This window comes from Acinonyx jubatus, chromosome D1 (assembly GCF_027475565.1).
Source record: "Acinonyx jubatus isolate Ajub_Pintada_27869175 chromosome D1, VMU_Ajub_asm_v1.0, whole genome shotgun sequence".
NCBI classification, from domain to species: Eukaryota; Metazoa; Chordata; class Mammalia; order Carnivora; family Felidae; genus Acinonyx; species Acinonyx jubatus.
In genome coordinates, this window is record NC_069390.1 from 28,329,689 (window position 1) to 28,353,822 (window position 24,134).

Here is a 24,134-nt window from a genome sequence, read left to right on the forward strand (position 1 = left end):
TTCATTGAAAATACTTGATCTGTGTTTGGATTTCACAAAACATACAGTTGAAGTACCCGTTTTTAAATTAAATATGAAGTAGTTAAAATTAAATTAAACTTTATTTTTAAAGTTTATTTATTTATTTTTGAGAGAGAGAGAGAGAGAGAGAGAGAGAGAGAGAGAGGCAGAGAGAGAGGAGAGAGAATCCCAAGCAGGCTCCATGCTGCCAGCGCAGAGCCCGATGCAGGGTTCAAACTCATGAACCATGAGATCGTGACCTGAGCCAAAATCAAGAGTCAGAAGCTTAACTGACTGAGCCACCCAGGCATCCCAAAATTAAATAAAATTTTAAAATCCAGTTCCTAGTTACACCAGCTACATTTTGAACTTAGTAGTTACACGTGGCTACTATACTGAACTGTGCAGCCCCACAGGAAGCCACATTACTTTTGGTGTGAAACTTTTTCTCTAGGCATATGCATATAAATATATAACTAAATATAATATGCATTACACATACCTGGATTTCACTTCAGAAAAATGTAATCACACTATATATAATTTTTACTCAGCAATTTAATTTTTTTCACTTAAAGTTATATTTGGGATATTTTTCTTTTTTAGTACATATGGACGTGCATTCTTTATCGTGGTTGTATCGTAGATTTACTTAGCCACTTCCCTACTAGTGGACACAAAAGTTGTTTTTTATGTTTTGCAGTTATAAACATCCATGCTTGCATACTTATGCTAGTATTTCCACAGGATACACCCCAAGAATTGACACCTGGCCAAGGGCATGTACCTTAAAACATTTGGAAGCTAATGCCCTCCCAAATAGTTGTGCCAAATTTTAACCTACACACTTGGCTGGCATTCCTTTCCAGCATCTATAGATGCTCCAAATGTCAGAATCCTAAAACATCAGGAAGAAAAGACCTTATAGCTCATCTATTCCAGTCCCTTTATTTCATGGACCAGGAAAATCAAACCTAAGCCGTGGGAAAAGGCTATGCAGCATGTTTATCGCCAAGCTGGGACTTGAGCAGCTCTCAGGTTCTTGCCCTCTGTCCCACCATGCACGGTGGAGCTGGGCAGAGTCTTTGGAAGCATCCTGGGGAAGAGCATCCCTCCTTGGGCTCAGCCTACCGCCCCCTCCTCCTGCACTTTGTCATTATCAGCTGGCACTGGCTGAGATCAGCAGGCCTTTCAATGGAGCATCACCTTACGCCTCAGTGAACCACGAGCGGGAGCCAAGGGAGACTTTTCCTGGACATTTGTATCCAAAATTAAATTCAATCTGCTCAAATGCTTGCTACAATTTCAAAGTGTGCCTTTTCCCTGCCTTTCTTCTGCTAAATACAGCCAAATCATGGACCCAGGCAGAAGGGGGGAAAAAATAGGTGTTTTGTTTCATGCAGAAATAAACTCCACCATGCAGCAATTCCTGGCGGGCCAGCTCAGACACATTCCAGCTTTCATAGGAGTCACTTTGGGAGGACAGAAGCAGAAGGGCATGTACATCCTTTTGGGAGAAGGTGGTTCCCTTTAGCTACCCTCCAGCTGGTGAGGCCTGTGAGATATTAGCGGCAACTCACATGCCAGAGAGATGGGCTCCTCTGGGGACTGTACCCCTCCCTTCAGCTCCCTGGAACTTTATAGATCCCACGAACACAAGAGCTACCTCGTGGAATCCTTGCGGGTAAACTCCGTGCTCAAATGCTCATTGGTGGCAAAGTGGGGCCTGGAAACCAGCTCTCCTCTGTCTCCAAAACATTTCCCTCTTCCCCATCGGTCAGTCCCTGTCCCCATCCATACCCTGTACAGGCACAGAGGGCTTGGTTTCTCTGCTACCTGCTGCCTACACCTCCAGCCCAAACTCATTACAGGCATTAAAAATAAAAAACCTCTTTCTTATGCTACTCATTAATTTATTTTTCTAAAAATCAATTCCTACATTTTAATTCTATTTATTTTTTCTTCCTCTTTTGCCTTATACTCCCTCTTTCCTCCCAATTATGATGCCTCCTCCACATAGTGGCAAGAAAAAGCCCAAATTCAGGTACAAGAAGTCTCTTATTTTGCTACATGTTGCCAAATAGTTTACATTTTTATACCTGGTGCCTCTTTTTGCTCTTTTTTTTTTTTTTTAATTTGTATGATGTTTCTTTATTATGGGAAGACAGGAAAGAGGACCGCAGTAGGAAAAAACCAGGGAGCAGGAGAGCACAAAAACAAAATAAGGATGCATTCCATGCCGTATTAGCACATCATCATAAGGCTTCTGACTTTGTCGTTCTGGCACATCTCCACCCCCAAATGCCACTCACCAACCGGTCTGGTGGTTTTACTTCTGCTGTATCTGTCAAGCCCACCCACTTCATTCCATTTTGACCCTCTCACCCTAATTCAATCTCCCCCCGATTAGCCCTTGTCCACTGACACCCACTCTTGCCTGTCCAGTGTGTGTCCCACACTGTAAATGGCATGCCCCCAAAGGACTTTTAAGCCTCATGTTAAGCACTGTAGGGAATAATCATAGCAGTCATCATGACCATGTTAAAATTTGTTGAGCACATCCTGTGTGCCAGGTTATGATTTTTAATGCTTTAATACCAAAGTCACCTAGACTTCACAATCCTGGATGTAGATATTATTATCTTAAAGGTAATGAAATTGAAGCCCGGGAATGAATGTAGGTAATTTGCCCGAGGAGACACAGCAATCAGGGGGCAGAACCAATTTAGAAACCCCACTCTAGAAGAATTATTAAGAAATATCTACATAATTAATATTTGGGCATACAGCAATGCCGGTGGGGTCACACTCAGGGGTAAGTGGTTGCACAGACCCCTGAGTTGCATCCACCCTGCAGGATGTAAGTGAGTCTCCCCCCCCCCCCCCCCGGACTGCTGAGTTGGGAGACTACGAAGCTGCATCTGGGCACTAGTGGGAAACTGAGGGATTAAAATGTCTGTCCTGGGCCAGGTTCTGGCTGGAACGGGGAGTGCATTTGTTTCCTACTGCTGGTGTAAAAATGATCACAAATTTAGTGGTCTGAAACAATACAAACTTGTTACCTTATGGTTATGAAGATGAGAAATCCCAAGAGGGTCTTACTGGGCTAAAAACCAAGGTAGGCTGGGAGGGCTCCATCCCTTTCTGGTGGCTCCAGTGGAGGATCCAATCCTCGCCTTTTCCAGCTTCCAGAGGCTGCCCTTGTTCCTTGGCTTGTGGCCCCAACCCAGGAAATGCATCGCTTACTCTCCCTCAGTCCTTACAACTGCTTCTCTGACTCCGACCCTCCTGTCTCCCTCTTTCACTCTTAAATGGACTCTTCTGATTACATGGGGCGACCTGCCTAAACCAGGATGATCTCCCCACTCAAGGTCCTTAACTTATACACATCTGCAAAACACTCTTCAGCCACATAAGGTAATATGTTCACAGGTTCCAGGACATTTTGAGGATGCATTATTCTGCCTCCCACAGGGGCTTGAGTCTTACTTGCTTTCCTATCCTTCATGTCTGCCACACAATAGGTACACAAACATTTGATGAATGAATAAATGAAAGAATTGATTTCAAGAAACACCCCAGAATAACAGAGTGTCTCTCAGGAGTGTAAGGAAATGCTGCCATTTTTAACTTGGAAATTTGGAGCGGGGGGGGGGGGGGGGAAATAGTTTTCTTAATCTTAATTCCTGTGGTTTGGACAATGCCAAAATTAATGGTGGTGCCTGAGGTTAATATTAGGTAGTGCTGAATGAATTCTTGATTTGCCAGTTGTCTTTTTAAAAGAATTTTTAATGTTTATTTGTTTTGAGGGAGGGAGAGTGCACAAACAGGGCAGAGGCACAGAGAGAGGAAGAGAGAGAGAATCCTAAGTAGGCTCTGTGCTGCCAGCACAGAACCCGACGCGGGGCTTAAACTCCCGAACCGTGAGATCGTGACCTGAGCCTAAACCAAGAGTTTAGGTTGACAGACTCTTGGTCAGCTTGGTCAGACTCTTGGTTAGCTTGATAGACTGAGCCACTGAAGTGCCCATGTTTTCCAGTTGTCTTAGTCAGTTTGGGCTGACTGTCTTAGTCAGTTTGGTAATCACTGATTATCATACACTGGGTGGCTTATAAACAACAGAAATTTCTCACATTTCTGGAGGATGGAAGTGTAAGATCAGGGTGCCAGCACGGTCATATTCTGGGAGAGCCCTCTTCCCGCTTGCAAATGGCCAACGCCTCACTGTATCCTCACAGGGAGCTAGTTCTCTGTCTCTTCCCTTTCTTTTTTTAAATTTTTAAAAATACTTTATTTTTTAGAGAGAGAGACAGAGCGTGAGCAGGGGAGGGGCAGAAAGAGGGAGACACAGAATCTGAAGCAGGCTCCAGGCTCTGAGCTGTCAGCACAGAGCCCAACGTGGAGCTTGAACTCACAAGCTGCGAGATCATGACCTGAGCCGAAGTCAGATGCTTAACCGACTGAGCCACCCGGGCGCCCCCTCTGTCTCTTCTTATGAGGGCACTAATCCCATCTGCGAGAACTCTGCCCTCATGACCTGATTACCTCCCAAAGGCCCCAGCTCCTAATACCATCACATTGAGGATCAGGATTTCAACATATGAATTCGGGGAGGGGGACATAAACATTCAGCACATAACATCAGTGTCTTCTGAACATCGCCATCTTCTAACTACAGCAGAGGACAGAGAGCTGATAAGAACAGAACTATGTAGAATCCTCTTTCTTCTGCAGGAGACAGTGGGAAGGAGGGTTGAGTTCCTAGCTCAGCAGCAGCCTCTATCCTCCATGGGAAGAACGCGTCTCCCCTCCTAGCTGTAGCAATTGTGCCTGGAGTAACTCCACTGAGGCCCAAAGTGTGGTCTTTCAGGAGCTCCACGCTAACCAGGATTTAGCTCAAGACTCTTAGCAGGATTTATAAGGTCCCACCTGCTCTGACCCTTGCCTACCTTCCAGCCTTGCCTTCACCCCCCCACACCCCAGTTACGCCAGCCTCCAAAGCCAACTCCTTCTGCTGCAGGACCTTTTGACGTGCTATTTCACCAATTTTGAAATACTTCTTCTAACCAGTTAATTCCTACTTATCCTTGGGCTTGGCCTAAAATCATATCCCGAGAGACATTTTCTTTAACCTGCAAATCTAAATCAGTGCTCTTTACTCATTAAAAGGTCATAAAAAAAAAATGGCATAGAGTCAGGAACTGGGGGCCTGGACTCACACTGACTGACACTATATTCTGAGCCCACCACGCATTAGCTGTGTGGCCTTGAGCAAGATGTGCAGACCTTCATGACTTTATTTCTTTATTTTTTTGATGTTTATTTATTTTGAGAGAGAGAGCATGCACGTGTGCATGCACACAAGTGGTGGAGGAGCAGAGAGAGAGAGAGAGAGAGAGAGAGAGAGAGAGAGAATCTCAAGCAGGCTCCGCACTATCAGCAGGGAGCCTGATGCAGGGCTCCATCTGACAAACCGTGAGATCATGACCTGAGCAGAAACCAAAAGTCAGACACCCAACAGATTGAGCCACCCAGGTGCCCCTATTTCTTCATCTTTAAAATAGAGCTAGGGGTACCTGGGTGGCTCAGTCGGCTGGGTATCCAACTTTCGGCTGAGGTCATGATCTCACTGTCCGTGAGTTCGAGCCCCACGTCGGGCTCTGTGCTGACAGCTCAGAGCCTGGAGCCTGCTTCAGATTCTGTCTCTCTCTCTCTCTCTGCGCCTCCCCCACTCGCATTCTATCTCTCTCACTCTCAAAAATAAACAAACATAAATAAAACGGGGCAAATAATAGCATCTATCACAGGAGGATATATGAGGATTAAATGGGATAATCCACGTAGAAAGTTTGGACAAGGGGGTGTACTATTGGCATAAGCTATTGTTTTCCTTTCTAGCAGTTATCCAAATTGTAATTATAAAATTATTTTTGTTATTAATTGTTTAACATCTGTTTTTCTACACACCTCAGGTTGTAAGGCAGCAAGGCAGTGTCTCTCTCTCTGGTTCCCACTGTACTTGTGGTGCCCAGCACACTGCCTGCCATATTACAGGCTCTTGATAAACATTTCTTGAGTGAATGGATGAATGTATTTCCTATTCCTAGGCCGGGTCCCATAAAAAAAAGCTCACCTTGTCAGAAAGTAACCGATATTATTAAAGAACATTGTCTGCACATTTTTGATTGTCAGATTCTGGGCTGATTAGCAGCCTAGAGTTAGATGTGACATTCACCGTCTCTCCCTTTCTGGGGCCCGTTCTCACGCAGGGCCTCGTGATGCTCATTGCCAGGCAGATTTATGAAACATCTCAACAGACGCTTACATTCCATATGTTACAATTTACACATTCCTGCTGGGGTCAAGGTGGGGAATGGCATGCGTGCTAATAGCTGCATTTCTCACATGAACTTTCACATAAACCCTTTTCCCAGCTCGTTTCACTGATACATTATAATATACTTTTATAAACATTTTTTTCAAGGTCATGAATGAATGCTTCCTAATTTCCATTTTTAGAGGATTACAAGTCTCGAAAGGGCAGCTAGAGGTTTCTTAGCCAAGCCCCATCCACAGGCCAGAACTCCATCTGACCTATTCTAGCAGATCTCCAAAAAAACAGGACAATAACATTTTTCAGGGAATCTCACAAGTTCTCACTGGTTCTTCCTTCCTTAGGTTTCAAAGATACTCTGGCTGTACGTGTTGATTGCGCAGTTTTTACTCTAATTATATTTGAAGTCCTAGAATAAGCACGCTTTTGCCAGAAAACATCCAACACAATTGCTCAACCCAAATGGCCACTGCTGAGCCAGTTCGTCATGTCGGTGGAAACCTCCCACAGAATGCTTGCTTCTTGGCAAGAAGGAGGACCCACACCAGTCTTCCTGTGCCTTCTTTTTCTTTCTGACCTGAATTGTCAGTCAAGTTAGATCTTTGTTCCATTTGTCAAAACACCATTGTTCTCTCTCTTCCCTGTGGCAGTTTCATTTCTATTGTTAAAAAAAAAAAATCAGAAGTCAGTGCAGCCTTGGGTTGTTGAAAGCAGGTCTTATTGACTGGGCAGCCTAGCTCGTGGCCAAGAGCCAGCCGCATCTTTGGTGTCCAATAGACCATGGAAATAATCTCGGGCCAAGCAACTTTGGCTCCATTGGGAGACGACAACCTACAAAAGAATTTCTGTCACCCACATTGTTCTGTGCTGGGGTAACTTATTGGATTCTGGTTTCTACAACAGGGTAATCTCCCAGTTATGAGATCTCATGTAAAATAATAAGCTTATTAAAAATAAAGCTTATCATTTGTCTTTTTCTTTCAAATTTATTTTTTGGGGGGCGAGGGGTGGAGGGAAAGGGGGACAAAGGATCCAAAGTGGGGTCTGTGCTGACAGCAGTGAGCCCGATGAGGGGCTCGAATTCACGAACTGCGAGATCATGACCTAAGCTGAAGTTGGACACTCAACTGACTGAGCCACCCAGGCGCACCGTGCACCAAATCTTACCATTTTTCTAAGATTAATGTTTTATAAATCTGCTTTTTGAAGAGTCTGCGGCCCCAGGCTATTGAAAAGACACACGCTGTTTAGTGGTAACCTAGGTTGATCTTACTCAACAGCGATTTCATGTGAGGACAGGATAACAGACATTTTTAGATGTTGAGTAGAAATACTATAATTTTGGATACTCCCACTATCGTGATTTTTTTCCTCCCCATCTCTGACATGATTTTCCCCGGAAGATGTATTTTAAACAAAATTCAAAATTCAATACCTCTATTAGACTGGCCTCTATATGTTGCTTAAGGGAAAAGTGATTTCTCCAAAAATGGATAAGTAATTCCTTTTCCTGTCTCTGTAAATTGTTTTTCAAAATAGCTGTTGGGATAATTTATTTAATAGATCGATTGGGAGTTGAATTGGGCATTTTAGGGGACTCCTGAAGATCCTAGAAACTTTCAGGAAGAAAAAGCTAATTTATATATGGGCTCAGAAACCAGAATGGCTTTGGATTTCCCAAAAGCAATGCTAGAAGCTGAAAGGCAAAGAGCAATGTCTTCAAAATTCCAAGAGAGAATTATTTCTAATCTATCATTATATAGTCGGCCAAATAGGAATCAAGTGAAGGTTGGGATAAGGTCATTCTCAGGCCTACAAGCCCCCTCTGAGTCCATGTCCACCTTTCTTCACCTTGCTCTGGGCCACTAGAGGCTGACCTGTATAGATTGCCATGATGGGCTTTCTTGCCTTCCACTTCCAGTAGGATTTGGCTAATGGGAAATACTGGCAGAGTTTGGAGGGAGTCTGCCATTTTCTATCTGTGGGACTTTGGACAAATGACAAGCTTTCTATGCCTCATATATACAATGGGGATGTTTATATGACTTTTCCTCAGAGTTTCTGTAGGGACAAAATGAAAGAATCTAAGAAAATAGGTAGCATAGTGCCAGTCATTCAACAAACACCCAATAAAAGGTAGCCATTATTATTTATTGTTATTCCTATCCTTGTGCCACTGCTAGCCTGCCCAGACCTGTCCACTCTTCAAAGAAGCCAAATGACCAAAATGGCGGGAATGCCACCCTTATAGGCTTTAAAGCTTCATTTGTGAATCCTGAAAGGTTGCAAACAAAACAAAACAAAACAAAGCAAAACAAAACAGTAACAACAAAAAACTGAACCAAGAAGTTTCATGCCCAGCCTTTGAAGCATGGCTTACGCTAAGAGAGCTGCTCTTGCTTTCTGGGTTGGACCCCAGCAGGGTGGGGCATCCTTCAGCAGCTGGCTCCACGTTCTACCCACAGCCTTCAGTTCATTATCACAGTACTCACTGCCAGAGATAAAGGGGAAACTGGAACCAAGATGCATTTCTGAGAAGAGTGGTGGTCCCAAATACCTGACTGAGGACCCACAGCTGTCTTCCTAAGGCACTCAGCCAGCCAGAGCTGTCTCAACTTTTGAGTCTGGGACTCCCTCCCTGGGATATTTAACCCGTCTCTCCTACCAACTGTATGAGAAGTTCCAGAAAGTCAACTGTAATGGAGTCTTGTCTTTTCATATAACCGGAAGGTGCCAATTTGCTCCTATGAAGCCATTTTCCTTTTAAATTGGTAATATCCCTTTAGCTCACAACTTCAGGATTGTTTGTGCAAGTGGGAGTGAGGAGGGGAGACACATGTAAACAGAAGCTGCCCTTGTAAGAAGAAAAATTGAGAAGGCTCAGCTCAGTAAATGTCAGGAACGGTTGTGTGTGCGTGTGTGTGCATGCACAGGTGAACATCTATAGTACATGTGAGCTCTGGGTTTACAAAGGTGCATTTTCCTCTTCCTGTGACCATCAGAAAAGGGCTAGCCCTGAGATCTTTTGTGAGCCACCTTGTTGGGAGCTTAAGTGGACCCTTCAATAGAGTTTCCTCCTGCTTTATCTAAACACAATATTGGTGTACTCATACATGCCATTGCTCCTCTCGATTCAATCCTGCACATGAAAATTCAGGTCTGAAGAGGGGCAGAGAAAGAGAGAGGGGGGGAATCATTTAGAAAGGGAAAAAAATTGCCTTGGGATTCCTTGAAATAGTAAGTTCTTTCTATAACTCCCCCACAGTGCAGTGATACTGTTATTCACTATTTAACAAAAAAAAAAAAAATTAATTTCAGGGACACAGCCATTGTATGAAGTAGGGCATGCCAGAATTTGATACAAACAGGAAGCGGGTGGGTAGACTTTGGTTGACACCGTGTGGTTGGAAACAGTTTCTGTGACAAATGCAATTTAATTTTAATTGGGTCTGTGGATCTTGTCACAATTGGGCTGGACCCTAAGTATGAATCTGAGAATAAGCTAGGCCAAGGGCTTCTGCAGAAGTGGATCCCCGAAGTTTATCTACTTCACTTCCTTCCAGAATCCGGATGCTACACCACACAGAGCATTGATGTTGTTCTGGCTGCGTTACGTCCTCAGTGGTTAATAGTGGGCAGTTCCAACCTCTCAGCATCTATTTCCTCATCTCAGAAATGGGGATCATAACCGTTAATTAAAATGGTTGTTATGAGAAGTAGAGAGAATGTATGAGAGAGACCAGCCACTCAGTAAATGATGGCCAATAATAATAATAACTATTATTACGAAAAGAAGAGAAGGAGAAGGAGGAGGCAAGAAGGAGGAAAAGGGGAGGAAAGCCAATTCTAATTACACAAAGAAGTCACCCCACAGGGCCATCTGGGTAGCATAAGAGTGATTTTATAGTACACTTTGAGAAATTTTACTTAACATTCTCTTAAATAAGCTCACTAATTTTCCTGATGGGATTATTCTTTGTTTCTAGGCTTCCAACATTTTATTCTGTTTTAAGTATACAATATTTTAGGTCTGACATCAAAAAGTGCATCGTCTGTTTTTATCTTTCTCAGCCTCATCCACATCCTTGGTTACTGTTGCCAGGTATCCTGGGGTCACCCAAAGTACTTTTGTTCTAGAGACCTTTCAAAGTAAGCCAAGGGAGCAGTTTAGAAAACTTCACTTGTTTGTAGACAAAAATATATTAAAACAACCAAGGGAGAAATTACTCTATGGGATAATTATTTTTAATGCCTTACTGGACACGTTTGAAATGCTTTTTGAGTCCTTTGGGAGTCAAATTAGGAGAAAATCTTTGTTTTATTTTGTTTTACATCTTGGAACTTGATCTTTGATAAATGTCTGTGATGCTTGCACGTTGTGTAACACTCCCCCCCCCCCCCATGCTGTCAGGATTTCATCAGCCTTAAACAGGCAACAAAAAATACAGGGTAGAGAGAATTAACGGTTTCTTTGTGGCTTTCTGGTTATCTTCCTTTGATTATGCTACTAAATGCAGTTTGGAAAGGCTTGTGGTGCTTTGGGTTTGATGAGCCACTCGCTTCAATTCAGTTCCAAACCAGAAGAGCTCCCCCTTGGGGCATCCTTGTTGCTAAACGTCTGCAAGGCATCATTTACTAATTCAAACAAAAAAGATGGTTGTCATTGTGTGAGATATCCCTGGATGTCAGGTCCTCCATAAGTTATAATGATGCTTTCTTAATTTTAACAATATTGTGATTAGGTAATTATTTACAGGCCCACCATAGGCCCTCTCTCTAAAACTTAATGAAGTGGCCTTTAGTCTCCCTGATTACCACAGGGGAGAACTGAAGAGAATTCTTGGACCTGGTACGAGGGAGGGTTGTAACAAGGATATTTCTTACAGTGGAGCTTCCACACCCTGTTTCAATAGTGACCAAGTCCTACAGCACAGCCAGACAGAGCAAGTTGAGAGCAAGGACTGGGTGCCTCCTGTTTGATTATTGGGACTGCCATACGTACTCTGTAAGTGTGAACAATGAATGCTGTGACAGAAGGATGGATCTTGCCTCCCATGGGCCTGACCTTAGGGAGAGCTCTGCCACTAACTAGCAGGGCAATCTGGGGCAAGTCATATAATGTTTTATCTGAAAAATGAGGGCTAGATGCTCTTTAAAGTGCCTTGCAGTTGTAACCTGCTGCAAACTGCTGTTTCTTTTTTTTTTTAATTAAAAAAATCATTTTATTTATTTTTGAGATAGAGACAGAGCACAAGTGGGAGAGCGGCAGAGAGAGAGGGACACACAGAATGTGAAGCAGGCTCCAGGCTCCAAGCTGTCAGCACACAGCCTGACACGGGGCTCGAACCCACAAACCATGAGATCATGACCTGAGGCCGAAGTCAGACACTCAGCCAGGCACCCCTGCTGTTTCAACCCAGAGAAAAATTACCTTACATATCCTGTGTGAAGTGAATGTTACCTGGGAAGGTAGCACATTGAATTAGGAAAAGGAGATGATCGAGAATTTCTTAGAAACTATTTAGAATCCTCTTGCTGCTCCACCTCCCCCAAATTACTTAAAGCATGTCCAACATTTATTTAAAAGTGAAGAAGCCCAGCTATCTCAAATATACTTGTCTTTTGAAAATGGTTCTATTGATGGAATTCAGGAGGGAACTCTAGTCTCCGTGGGGGTCTCCAAGCACGTGACCCATCTGAGATGACAGGTGAATTTTTCTATTTTTTATATCTGTATTTCAAACACAGAGATAGATGATCAAGGAGCAGCTTTGGCATTTTGCACTCATCTCAGATCCAGTTAAGACAGACATAACTAGAACTGTGTTCAGTGAATGCAACTGCCTTAAGAAAATAGGGCAAAATTGGCCTAACAGATGTTCGTGTTTATCTAATAATAATAATAATAACAACAACAACAACAACAACAACAACACACTGTGTTTATCTGGAGCACAACTAAATTGTTCCTGCTGATTTCAAGGTCCTAGTGCAAAATCCTGGATTCAGATCCTGTGGATTTATCACACCCACTGGAGGACATCGGCTTTCGAAAGCTCTGAATGGATTATCCTCTTCCAAGAGTGGGCTCATCCTTTCCAAAAGATAACATCTTGTTTCTCTGGCCTGAATTTCCCTAGACTTCTTTCAAAACACAATTCGTGAAAACAATGTGTGAGAACACATGACTATGGGAAGTGCTCACGGGACTACTGCAATAAATATGTCAGGTATATAAACTAACTGATGCTATTTATTTGGTCTGTAAGAAGAAAGTATCGGGATACAATAAATTACAGTCATTTTTCAACATCTCAGATTTCTCCAGTAACGCATATATGTTGGCAGACCTTAGTGGATCATGCTAATTTATTTGTAAATCATCAAAGGAAAGAATAAAACATATGTTCCCAGGCAAGTGAATGGAATGGAAAACCGAATTGGGCAACAGTAATATTTTCCTCCCCCAGAAGTAAACATGTCAACATGGTGAAGAGGGTTTTGTCCCACTTCTGGCTGAACTTTGAGCGGTGAGATGGCTAATACCGAGGGACCCAGCTTTGCAGTCCTTTCTCACAAAGCATTCCATGATTCAAGAAAAGGGCAATCTGCAGCGTGACATAGAGAACTAGGTCAGAATAATATTTCTTAATGGTGATTCCTACAATGTTCTATTAATTACAGCAGTGGTTCAGAATTTTCTGTGCCTTGGTAGGTTGTATTTTTAAGTAGGCACTAATTTTTTTTTAATTTAATGTGATATAAAACGGAGTTCGAAGGAATCCCTACTATGTAAGTGGTGAAAAATGATGTAGGGGAGTAGAAAAAAACATGTACTTATCCATATATATACAGCACAAGTCGGTATTCCAAAGATGATCTTTGTGAACATAAAAGTTTATACTGCTTTTGATTTGTGTGGTTTAAAAAAAAACACAATAACACTAGGAATGTTTAGGGATCTTGGAGCATAACATCAGAACAGAAACTCTTTGCCCTAAATTCACGTGTACTCTCTGGCTTTCTCTCTTATTGCTTCACATAGATTCTCCCTCTTTTCTGGCTAAATTAGTTAACCCACAGTTGCCTTTGTGGAAGGCATCCCTACAACATGCCTTGCCTTTTCTCACCTGCCTGCTTTTGTTCCCACCATTTATTGAGGCTGGGGAGAGGCACCCTCCAGCTCCACTGGAATGGGGTGGGAGAACCTAGCTCAAGGGCCCCTCCTCCACGAAGCTTCTTTTTACCCCAGCTAGAAATGATGGTCTCTTCTCAAGCAGGCTTCCTCAACCTCAGCACTGCTGACATTTTAGGCACGATAATTCTTTGTGGTGGGGGGGACTGTTTAGAGTGGTTAGCAGCACCCCTGGCCTCTAGATGCCAGTAACATCCGCCTTCCTACCTCCACCAAGTTGAGACAATCACAGTGTCTCCAGACTTTGCCAGATGCCCTGCGCAGGGGGAGGTAGAAAATCACCCCAGTTAAGAGCTACTACTGCCCTAGGGCTCTCCCCAAATCAGATCACAAAGAGAACAAGGGTCAGGTTCCTAGCAGTGTTTTGGTTCACATTGAAATTTATTTGATGATTAATGAACAAAAGGTGTTTTTTTTTTTCTTTAATTATCAGTTGGCAGTTTCTGAAAATTAATGCATTAGGTTAGTTTGAATCAGGCCAGACTCAGAAAACTATAAAAAGGAATTACATTACTGCCTCTTTCTTTTTAGAAAAAGCTTGGGTTTTTTTGTTTGTTTGATTTTTTAAAGAACTATAATTTTGTTACTGCACCATTGGGTTGAAATGAGAAGCCACCAGAGAACGTCTCTGCATCTTTTGAAACGTTATTGTTGAAGTCACTAACCATTATCTGATGACCCTTAGAGAAAGGCCAGTAAGCTAAGTTTCTGTCAGAGTTTAGTACTAGAAAATTTTATCTTTTCTGAAAAAACTGGGTTTCTTCTTACTATTTCATAATGGGAGATGTGTAACTAGTTTTATTTTCCTTTTTTGACTTGGCTGTTGGGAAGCTCAGAACTAAGTTTTATGCTCAATTACAGTAATTATCTTCATCCTTTGATTTCTAATATTAATCCAACTTTTTGTTCTCCTCACTAGCCACAATTAACTCTTGTCTTTCACTTTTGTTCTGATTGCTTTCTTGAATCTGTCTTTTTTATAAAATAAAATTTTAAGCAAGTGGAGTCCTTACCAACCAGGACACTTTGGGAAGTAAAAAGAGAGCAATTAATGATTAAGCTGGACAACAGCTTAACCTGAGACTGTTTGGGGTAAGATAAAAATGTGGTGTCACTCTAGAAATAAATAATAAACATAACAGAGAACAACAGTTATTCCATTCTCAGGTTGGGGATAATTAAAGATAAACATATGCCCTAAATAGAGAATCAAAGTTATGTGTTTATCATTCATTGTGTGTCACAACTGTTGATTAGAGTTTAATATTTATTACCTCTTAGGAAATTTTATAATTAGCCACTGTATCGGGAGAGAAAATTTTGGGCTTTCTTAAATGTATTTAATTTCTACTAAAAGGGAGAGGGAGATCCTTTAGATCTGGAACAGTGATCACAATAGAAGTTTCATTTGTGTGTGATTTATGGAGACTTGGAATAAAGGCACTATTGACCAGTATCAGATTTCTAATGACTCTATCTTGTTTTTCCTAAGCAACTTCTCATAAAGTTTTGTAATATCTTAAGCGGCCAGCTGATACTATGTTCAAGCCTGTTTACAGAGCTATTAATAAAAGCTATGTGGCAACTCCAGGAAGAGAGTCAAACCATTTTTTTTTTTCTCTTCATTGGCTGGAAACAGTTTTCTGCTTATTTTGAAAAACATGAGATCACTAAAGTTCTTGATATATGCTGGACATTCTGCAAAGAAACTCAGAGAAAATAAATGGGATTCTAACTTATTACCTAAAGGACTCATAGTCAAAAAGGAAAGTCATTGCCAATGCCTTGACTGCAAAGTCTTTCCTATGTGGAGTGAGATTTCAATGTGGTACAGGTGAATTTAAAAGAAGATGGGACTTTTTTTCTGTGTGTGCTCAGAATCATGCTGTAATTCAAGTTCTTGGTGGCTGATCTGTTTTTTAAAGTAAATTAATATTCTCTGATTAAACAAACTGAAAATTTAAGAACTACCATTTATTGATTTCTGACTACATGCCAAGCACCATGCAGGCACTTGACAAGCATTGTGTTAATCTGTTCTCAAAATAGCTCTGTGAAATGAATGTATCATTAGCTCCATTTTTACAGTTATGAACCCTAAGCCTCAGGGACAACAAAGAATAAAGAGACGATCAGAGCCATCTGATCTCTAAGCCCTGCTCTTTATACTATTTCATACTGCCACAGTAAAAAAACTATCAGTGTGAAAATGTAAAGCTCAGCTCTGGGAGCAAGGAGAATGGCCAGAGAAAGATAACAATAATAGTAACGGCAGCATTTAGGTAGCAAGCACTCTATGCCAGGTAGTTACATATGTCTCATTTAATTCTTGCAACAGTCCTGTGAGAAAGGTACTATGCCCACTGTACAAACAGAGAAACAGGAGAGAAAGTGATATACTCTCCAGCGCCCTGTAGCATTTCTTGCCCTGGTTAGTTCCCATGTTACAAGTGGTCTTGAAGTTTCTCTGTGTGTGTTGCTTAGCATTTTGCAGTTTTTAAATCACTCTGTTTGCTTTATTTCATTCTTATGATCATCCTCATTTTACAGATAAGGATATTGAAAAAATCAAGAGCTTAAGCTATTTCCCCAAGGCCATGGCCATTGGGTTATTGGCAGAAACAGGATTTGAGCCCAGGTGTTTGTTTGTTTGTTTGTTTGTTTTTAATTTGAGAGAGAGGCAGAAGGAAAGAAAGAGAGAATCCTAAGCAGGTTCCACACTCAGCATGGAGCCCTACACAGGGCTCAATCCCATGACCCTGGGATCATGACCTGAGAGGAAATCAAGAGTCAGATGTTCAACCAATGGAGCCACCCAGGCACCCCAAGCCAAGGTAATTTTATACCTAGCCCAGGATTCTTTATTCTGGACCACACTGCATATCTGAGATGTGGCTGTAAGGAACAGTACGATCCTAAACTTTTCAAGCTGATGCTGACCTATATAGCCTTCTGTACTGAAAGGGAAGAATCTAAGCTTGATTTTGAAGCAGAAGCCATATATTTCCTTTTCAGGCTTGGCTGTAGGACAGAATGATTTCGATTCACTTTAAGGTGGCAACCACTTTGCTTAAGGTCAGACTTGTTGGCAAAGGGCTTCTCTTCCTGCCCTTCTCCCTGATCCAACAACAGTGCAGATTTTCTTAACCCACACCAATATTGACACTAAGTGTAGAACTTATCAACTAATTAGAAGCAAAGGAAAACAGAGTCTATATGAGTACAAGTAACAGTTACCATTTATAGAGTGCTCTCCAGGAACTAGGAAATTTACATGCCTTTCTTCATCCAGTTCTCTCAACTTGAATAGGTGCTGTTGTTTTTATCTTGAAGAGGAGAAAATGGAGTGTTGCACAGGTAACTTTCACACTCAGCTGGTGGTGGTGATTTTAATCCAGCCCTATAGAAACTGCCACCCTCCTGATTCCATAAGTCCAGCCCCCTGATAGGCAGAGATCTGTCCAGAGCAAACATTCCAAATCCTTCAAGCCCTTCTTGCCCCTCGACAGTAAGGTAGGATACTAACAAACACATTAAGATAGGGCAGTGCAGGTAAAAGATGGGAAGAAGCGGGAGTATATTTGTTCCCATCCCTGTCTTACTTTTAGTCCTCTAGTCTAGAAAATCTCCTTGTTCCTTCGTAGCAGTTATCCCTATCTGAAAGCATCTGCCTTGTTTGCGTGTAATTTTTCTGTCATCCCTACTGGAATGTAACCTCTGTGTGAGCAGAGTAGAGCCTGTCCTCTTACTCCTGTCTTTCCGGTCCCTGCCACAATGCTTGGCACAACGGAAGTGCCAGTAAATAGTTTGCCCCATAGTGAATGAACTGATAGCACGCAAAAGCTGAGATGTCCCTGCTGAAAAAAGGGGCACTATTCCCTTTCTCTGGTAAACTCCTTGATTAGAGAGAGAGAGAGAGGGAGAGAGAGAGAGAGAGATTGAGAGAGAGAGAGAGAGAAAGCTTTGGAACAATCATTTCTAAAAGGCACAGAAAGCCTTGGTTTGCCAAAATTTACAGAGAGCTGTGATTATGAGCTTTGCAAGCCATTGCTCCTTAAACATTGTCAGATTTTTTTGTCTTGGTAAACCTCTGCTAGGAATTCTGACAACTCCCCTTCCTCACCCCTCCACCCCTCTTCTCCCAGTCCACCTCTAGTGAATACACATCCTTCTCCTTCGGACCAGCTACATATCCGGGTTCACAGACGAAGGCCCAGGTGGCTCTTCACTAATGGCTCATCCGTTATCTGTATGAAGAGTCAGTGCCTTTTCTGAGTAGGTTTTTTTTTAAAGCTAAATTGACCTTTGAGGGGGGGGTGGGGAAGCATTCTACAGATAGCAATGTTTTGCTCTCTGTTCATCTCTTCTTTCCTTATTTCTTGTCTTCTCTTCAAATCTATCCTGCATACCTTTCTTCAAAAACTGTCTACTGAGCATTACTAATGCAGACTATGGAGATTTCTTCCTTTCTGCCTCACTTTTCGAGCCACCACAGCGCTACCAGGCTGCTCTGAAGAACATACCCTTCCTGCCCTGCCATTGCCCCCATATTCCTTACTCAACATTTGGATATTTTTACGGCATATATTCAGTTGGAAAGATAATACTGATACTTTGTTTTATATGAACATTTATACACCAGGACCCTTGTGAGGCACTGACTTCATTGGGATACTTTATGGCTTAATACATCTGAATGATTTATATCTCATTTTGTCTAAGCATTTATGCTAATAAATTTAACAGATTCCCCAGTACTGCCTGGTCCTTCATTTTCTTCAGAGGGTCAAAGCGAGAGGAAAATAAAGCAGCATGTTACTAAAGAAAGAAGGAAGAAATTGGCCTAACCGATTTAGAACACAAATAAAATTAAACGCAAATAAAATCTCTGATTACAGTTTAGCTGGAGCAAGTAAAGTTCCTAGATCCAGATAGATTTCTGTAATTAAGCTGCTTCTCAAAGGCAGAATCACAAAATGACAGAATATTTAGCAAGCTAATTTACTGAGGTATATATTTTGGTCCCATATAATTAAATCCAACACTTAGGAAAAACACGGGGGAAAAAAAGCCCTGACAACTATTAAACTGAGTGCAGCCGGGAGAGGGAAAGGGAGAAGATAAAATCCAGTCTATAAAATATATTCCATTATCTTTTATAGGTTAAAAAAAACACAAAAGAATACTTGGAAAGAATCTTCTAAGCTGGGAAGATTTTAAGATTGTGTGGAGATTTTTTTTTTTTTTTACAGGTGCAGAATAAGTTGGTTTTTTTTTTTTTTTTTTTCTTTTCCCCCTTTTTTCCCCTGTTGTTTGCAAAGTTGAATCTGGGGTCAGGAGTTCTAATTGTAACCTCAGACTAGAATTCCAGATGGTGCGCTGAGGACTGGAGCAACTCTCAGTTCATCAATTTCATGGGCCTACGTATCTGCTCTGGCCACAGCCCGGCCTCCATCCCCACTGTGGCATTAATGCAGAACAAATTGAGACATATCCTCTATATAATTAGTTCCAGAATTTAAAAAGATTTACGGTATAATAATAGAGGCAGCGCTGCGGAATCCTTCCAATGGGGACTCTGGGAGCTTGGGGACCATCATCTCGCGGTGGCATCAGAACAGACGGGTAACTCTGGCGATTCCAAGAACTGCACGCTGGGGGAGAGGGGATATTTTTGCAAGGCCCAGGTGGTGGTTCTCGCCGGTCCTGAACCCCAAACTGGGTCAGAGAACGGAGTCTGAACTGTAGACGAGTGGTTGTTCAAAAACATCGGGTTATTTTTTCAAAGGAGCAGAGGAAACCAGGGTAGAGGGCAAGGGGAAGGTGGACTCCGACAAAAGTCCCTCCTTGGCTTTTTTTTTTTTTTTTTTTAATTTAAAGAAATGAAGCTGGGGTTTCTACCGCCAGCACCGGGCTGGAAACGGGCTTAAACGCCTGCCGGGAGGCCGGGGGTAAACAGATACCTAAGAGTTGGGAGTCTTCAGGGTGGAGAGGAGCAGCCGGTAGGCTGCCCGTCCTGCGCTCGGAGCTCCCGGCTCTAGCTCCTGCGCGAGGTGCTAACCCAGCGCCAGTTCCTCGGGGCGGCTGGCGGTCGAGCCACTCCTCTTCGGCGTCTGCGGCCCCAGCCCTTGACAGATCGCAGTGCTTCGGTGTGTTTATTCAGTTGTCGGCGGCCGCGGGGTGACGCCCGGAGCGCAGCCTGGGAGTATGCGCTGCCCCCTGGGGCCGCGGCTGCTCCGCCGGGCCCGGCTCTTGGTCAGAGCCGAGGTCAAAGTGGGGGGTTTAGAGGTCCTCAGTACCCCCTCCCACTCAGCAGCGATTGTTTTGATCTTGCAATAATTAAGCACTTTCCAGGCCAGGATGCGTTTTACCAACGTACCAAAGCCATATGGATTGTCAGCTTCTCTCTCCCCCTCCTTTCTTTACTCATTCCATTTGCTCTAGGAAGGCAGAGGGGTCGTGAGGGTAAAGCCCCGAGCTAGACGTTGAGCGACCTGGGTTTCAGCTCGGCTTTGCCACTATCTTGCTACGCATCCTTAAACAAGAATAGTGACAAAATTGTAACGTTTATTGAACGCATAAACCAACACTATCCTCCTGTCTAATCCTTCTGACCCCATGAGGTGGACGCTAGGATTCCACTATCCCCTTTGATCAATAAGAAAACTAAGCCTCAGAGAGGCTATGGAACTCATCCAGGGTTACACAGCTGTTACCTGGTGGACCTGAGGTTCCGTTCTCCGACCACCAGTTCCTTGCTCTTAACCACTGAGCTCCACAGCTGCCTTTCCTCCGCTGCCTGGGCCTCAGTTTACTTCTCTGTAGACGGGGAGTTGAACTTCCATCTCTGCCAAACGGTGATTCAGACCAGCTCCTCTGTGCCACAGGTCTCAGCGCTGACGTTGAGTGGGAACGTGGATGAGAGAAGTGCGCGGCCAGGTCTACGCAGCCCTCATTTCCTTGGGCCTCGAGCTCCGGAGATGCAGGACAGCGCCTACATGCGGGGGCGGGCTACAGAGTGGACCTTCCTCGCGGCCAGACTGTCTGTCTTTCCCTCCGGCAGGCTCAGGGTGCCGAGGCCAGCGTAGCGGGCGCGGCTGCGCGGTTAACCGCCGAGCTCCCGCAGAGAACGTTACCCAACGGAGGAAGTGGGACCTCAGTTGGCTGGTTCCCCGGAGGTGGCTCAGGCGCTCCAGGGCTTCCGGGCGTGGGGATGGGCAGGGGGCATTCGAGTGAGGCCCTCTGGGGTGAGGCCCTCCGACTTGGAGCTGCTCCGGACGCACAGCACTTACTTCTTGACCCCGCGGGTTGCAGGGAACTCCTCCCACTCCTTCGGACTACTAAATCGGGGTGAGGAGGCACCCCAGGATTGAAGCGGGGATCGCACTACGGTTCCTCTCTCCCTCTAGGATTCTCAGACAACAAATGGCGGTGGAGAGAGGAGTCCTAAATTTTCTCGTCCCCCCCCCCCTTTCCTCTCCATCCCACCCCACCGGTGAACTTCTGTAAAACATAAAGGCAGGGAATTAAGCACTTCTGCCCTATCTGGGATTCAAAACCACAAAATCTCCCGTTCAAACCACCTCCCCCCCAAATACCCACCAAAAAACTTTGCAATGTTGGGTGAAAGAGAAACAACCTGGATCTTTTCGTTTGCAAATGAAAATCCCTGACTTTTCATAAAGGGCTTTCCTTCCCTCGTGGCGCCTGAGTGAGTCCTAGTTGAGAAAAATTCCTTCGAAGTAGAAATAAAAGTGGGAAGTATGAGACAGGGGTCTGGGGCATTCTAAGGGCAAAATGGCCTGAGAAGTTTCGTCTCGCGGGGCCTTTCTGCACCAAGAGGACCAAACGTCCTTGCCCTCTGCCTAGCCTTCAGCCCGGCTGCAGGTTTAGAGATAGCACTTGTGGGAGCGTGGTGGACAATCCACAGAGTGTAGGGGGAGGAAGAGATGGTCTCCAGAGCCTTTTCATTTCTTTAAAAATATATAAAGCTTCTGAGTGGAAACAAGCACAGTCAAGCACCAAAGTAGCGCAGAGAGGGGTGCAGTACCTCGTAGGTGGCCTGGGGAACAACACGGTAGCGCCTGTGCCCGACCTTTGCCCTCACCGTCTCCTGTGCCTCTAGGACTAGCGACCCCAAGAGGAGGGAATTTTGTTTGGCGTGTGGGCCCCGAGCTGCTAACCAACTCCCACTTCCTTCGTTTTACTCAGTGCAGATTAAAAGCAAAGAGCAAGAAATGGAGAGTAAGTCAAAGCTTTTTAAAACGTTCTGTTTCTTTGTAAAACTGCGGCTACCTTGGTTGTCGCTTCGCTGGAGCTGCGGGCCCCATCCGCGGCCAGCCTGGAATAAGAGGCCTGGCGGCAACCGGCCGCTGCCCGCCCGCGCTCCAGGCGGTTCCAGGTTGCGCCGTCGCCGCTACCCCCAGCCTCTCCCGGGCTTTTCCACGTGCCCCGAAACGCACTCCAACCCGGGTTCCCAGCGCTTCTCCTTGCTTAGGGTCTGCATCCCCTTAAATCCTGACTGTTCTGGAAGAACCAAAAACAAAAACAAAACAAAACCCCAAACACCTGCCCTGAGGCGCGGGGCTCCCAAAGAGTGACTAGTTGGGAGGGAGGAGTCTGTTGCGGCGATGCCCGGATCTCAGAGCTCCAAACTACGCGAACGCTGCCACCGACTGTGGGCCACTGTGTGCTTTCCTTCGTGGTCCTCCTAGCCGGTTTGCGCCTTCTTATCAGTTACTGCTTATCCAGAATGGTACTCTTGACCGTGAGCAGAGGCCGAGCTAGGTGGGATTAACTCTAGGATCCAACCTCTCCCCGCGTGCTTGTCTTCGAATCCTTCTCACCCCTCACCCTCCAAAACAGGCTCTGAGATTCTCCAGTCAGAATATGTGCAGGCTCTGGGTGTTTCCCTAAGGGTATTCTTCCCTCCCAGACTAGCCGCTGTTCACTGGAAAGGAAGATTAAGTGCCGCTGGCACCGATTTTTAGGCAGGCGGCAACTGCCCTCCTCTGGGCGCAAATGTCACCAAGTTAACCAACTACCAAACGATCGAAACATGCCGTTTATCACAGCTGATGCACCCCGCCCCCCAAGTCACCCACGTTCACCTTGAGTCTGGCCTCTGGAACCCACAAGGTGTCACCCCCACCCCAGTGAACCTGAGATTACGGCCACCACTCCTGCCCGGCGGCTCTAGAAACGAAGCAAGAGCCAGGCTTGCGGGCGCAGAACGAAGGAATTCGCTTCTCTGAAACCCGGGAAAGTTTTCCGTGCTTTCCTGAAGTTCCCGCCGTCTGGGAGCTCACCTGCCCCTCCCTTGAGCCCGCCCTCTCACATTAACAACCCCATCCCGCCCCCCCCCCCCATCACAAATGGATGTAGTGGGGACATTCACTGCTCACCTTGAGAGGCTCTACCAGAGGCGCCCACACTTGAGAAGGCCAAGAAGGGGAGGTGGGGGGAGGGCTGTGTCCCACAGGCCAGCTGGGAGCGCGTGGCGGGTAGGAGAGGAGGGTGTTTCCTAGAGGTAGGCTCCCTCAGGCCCGCCCCCACCCCCGCCGCGAGGGCGCCCCCGCCGATCCGCGCGCGCCGCCCGGCCAGGCTTGGGCTGCGGTGTGAATGGAACTGCCGAGGCTCCTGGCTCCTCCTCCTCCCCCGCCGCCGGCCCCTCTTATTTGAGCTTTGGGAAGCTGGGGGCAGCCAGGCAGCTGGGGTAAGGAGTTCAAGGCAGCGCCCACACCCGGGGGCTCTCCGCAACCAGACCGCCAGTCCGCTCCCCCTTTCCCGCCCTCCCTCCCACTCATTCAGTCACCCACCCACCCAGAGCCGGGACGGCAGCCCAGGAGCCGGGGCCCCGCTGCCTCCTTGCCGCGATCCTGGACTTCCTTCTGCCGCAGGAACCGGCTTCCACGTGTGCCCCGGAGCCGGCGTCTTCTCACTCGCTCCGCTCCGGGCCAGGGTGCTTTCGGCAGCCCGAACAGCCGGGGCTCCGGGGCCCGGGTGGCATCTGGGGCAAGTTAGGAGCGGCCGAGTCCAGTGCCCAGCATCTGCAAGGCCGAAGGAGCGGCGGGGCGTCCGCGGCTGAGCCGCAGCAAATGGGCTCTGACGTGCGGGACCTGAATGCACTGCTGCCAGCGGTACCCTCGCTGGGTGGCGGGGGTGGCTGCGCCCTGCCCGTGAGCGGCGCCGCGCAGTGGGCGCCAGTGCTGGATTTTGCACCCCCGGGCGCCTCGGCTTACGGTTCCTTGGGCGGACCCGCGCCGCCGCCGGCGCCGCCGCCACCCCCGCCGCCGCCGCCGCCTCACTCCTTCATCAAACAAGAGCCGAGCTGGGGCGGCGCGGAGCCGCATGAGGAGCAGTGCTTGAGCGCCTTCACCGTGCATTTCTCCGGCCAGTTCACCGGCACAGCTGGAGCTTGTCGCTACGGGCCCTTCGGTCCTCCTCCGCCCAGCCAGGCGTCCTCCAGCCAGGCCAGGATGTTCCCCAATGCGCCCTACCTGCCCAGCTGCCTCGAGAGCCAGCCGGCTATTCGCAACCAGGGTAAGCAGGCCGGGGAGCGCCCCCTATACGCGGGGCGGTGGCGCCGGGGCTACCGTCCCGCGC

At 45.6% G+C, this 24,134-nt stretch overlaps 1 long non-coding RNA gene across 4 annotated transcripts in view; it reads right to left on the reverse strand.

Annotated features, from left to right (window-relative positions):
- Window positions 1-23,116, reverse strand: part of LOC106970294 (uncharacterized) — a 59,344-nt gene extending 36,228 nt beyond the window's left edge. The window contains exons 1-2 of one of the 4 annotated variants that reach the window (XR_008290411.1): window positions 20,246-21,005; window positions 19,062-20,064 (exon numbers count right to left, since the gene is read on the reverse strand). This is a non-coding gene — a long non-coding RNA (uncharacterized LOC106970294). Of the gene's footprint in view, window positions 1-19,061; window positions 21,006-22,933 lie in introns of those variants that run through there. The other 3 variants (XR_003425007.2, XR_008290409.1, XR_008290410.1) reach the window with 3 other exon arrangements.
- Between the last annotated feature and the right edge of the window lie 1,018 nt (window positions 23,117-24,134).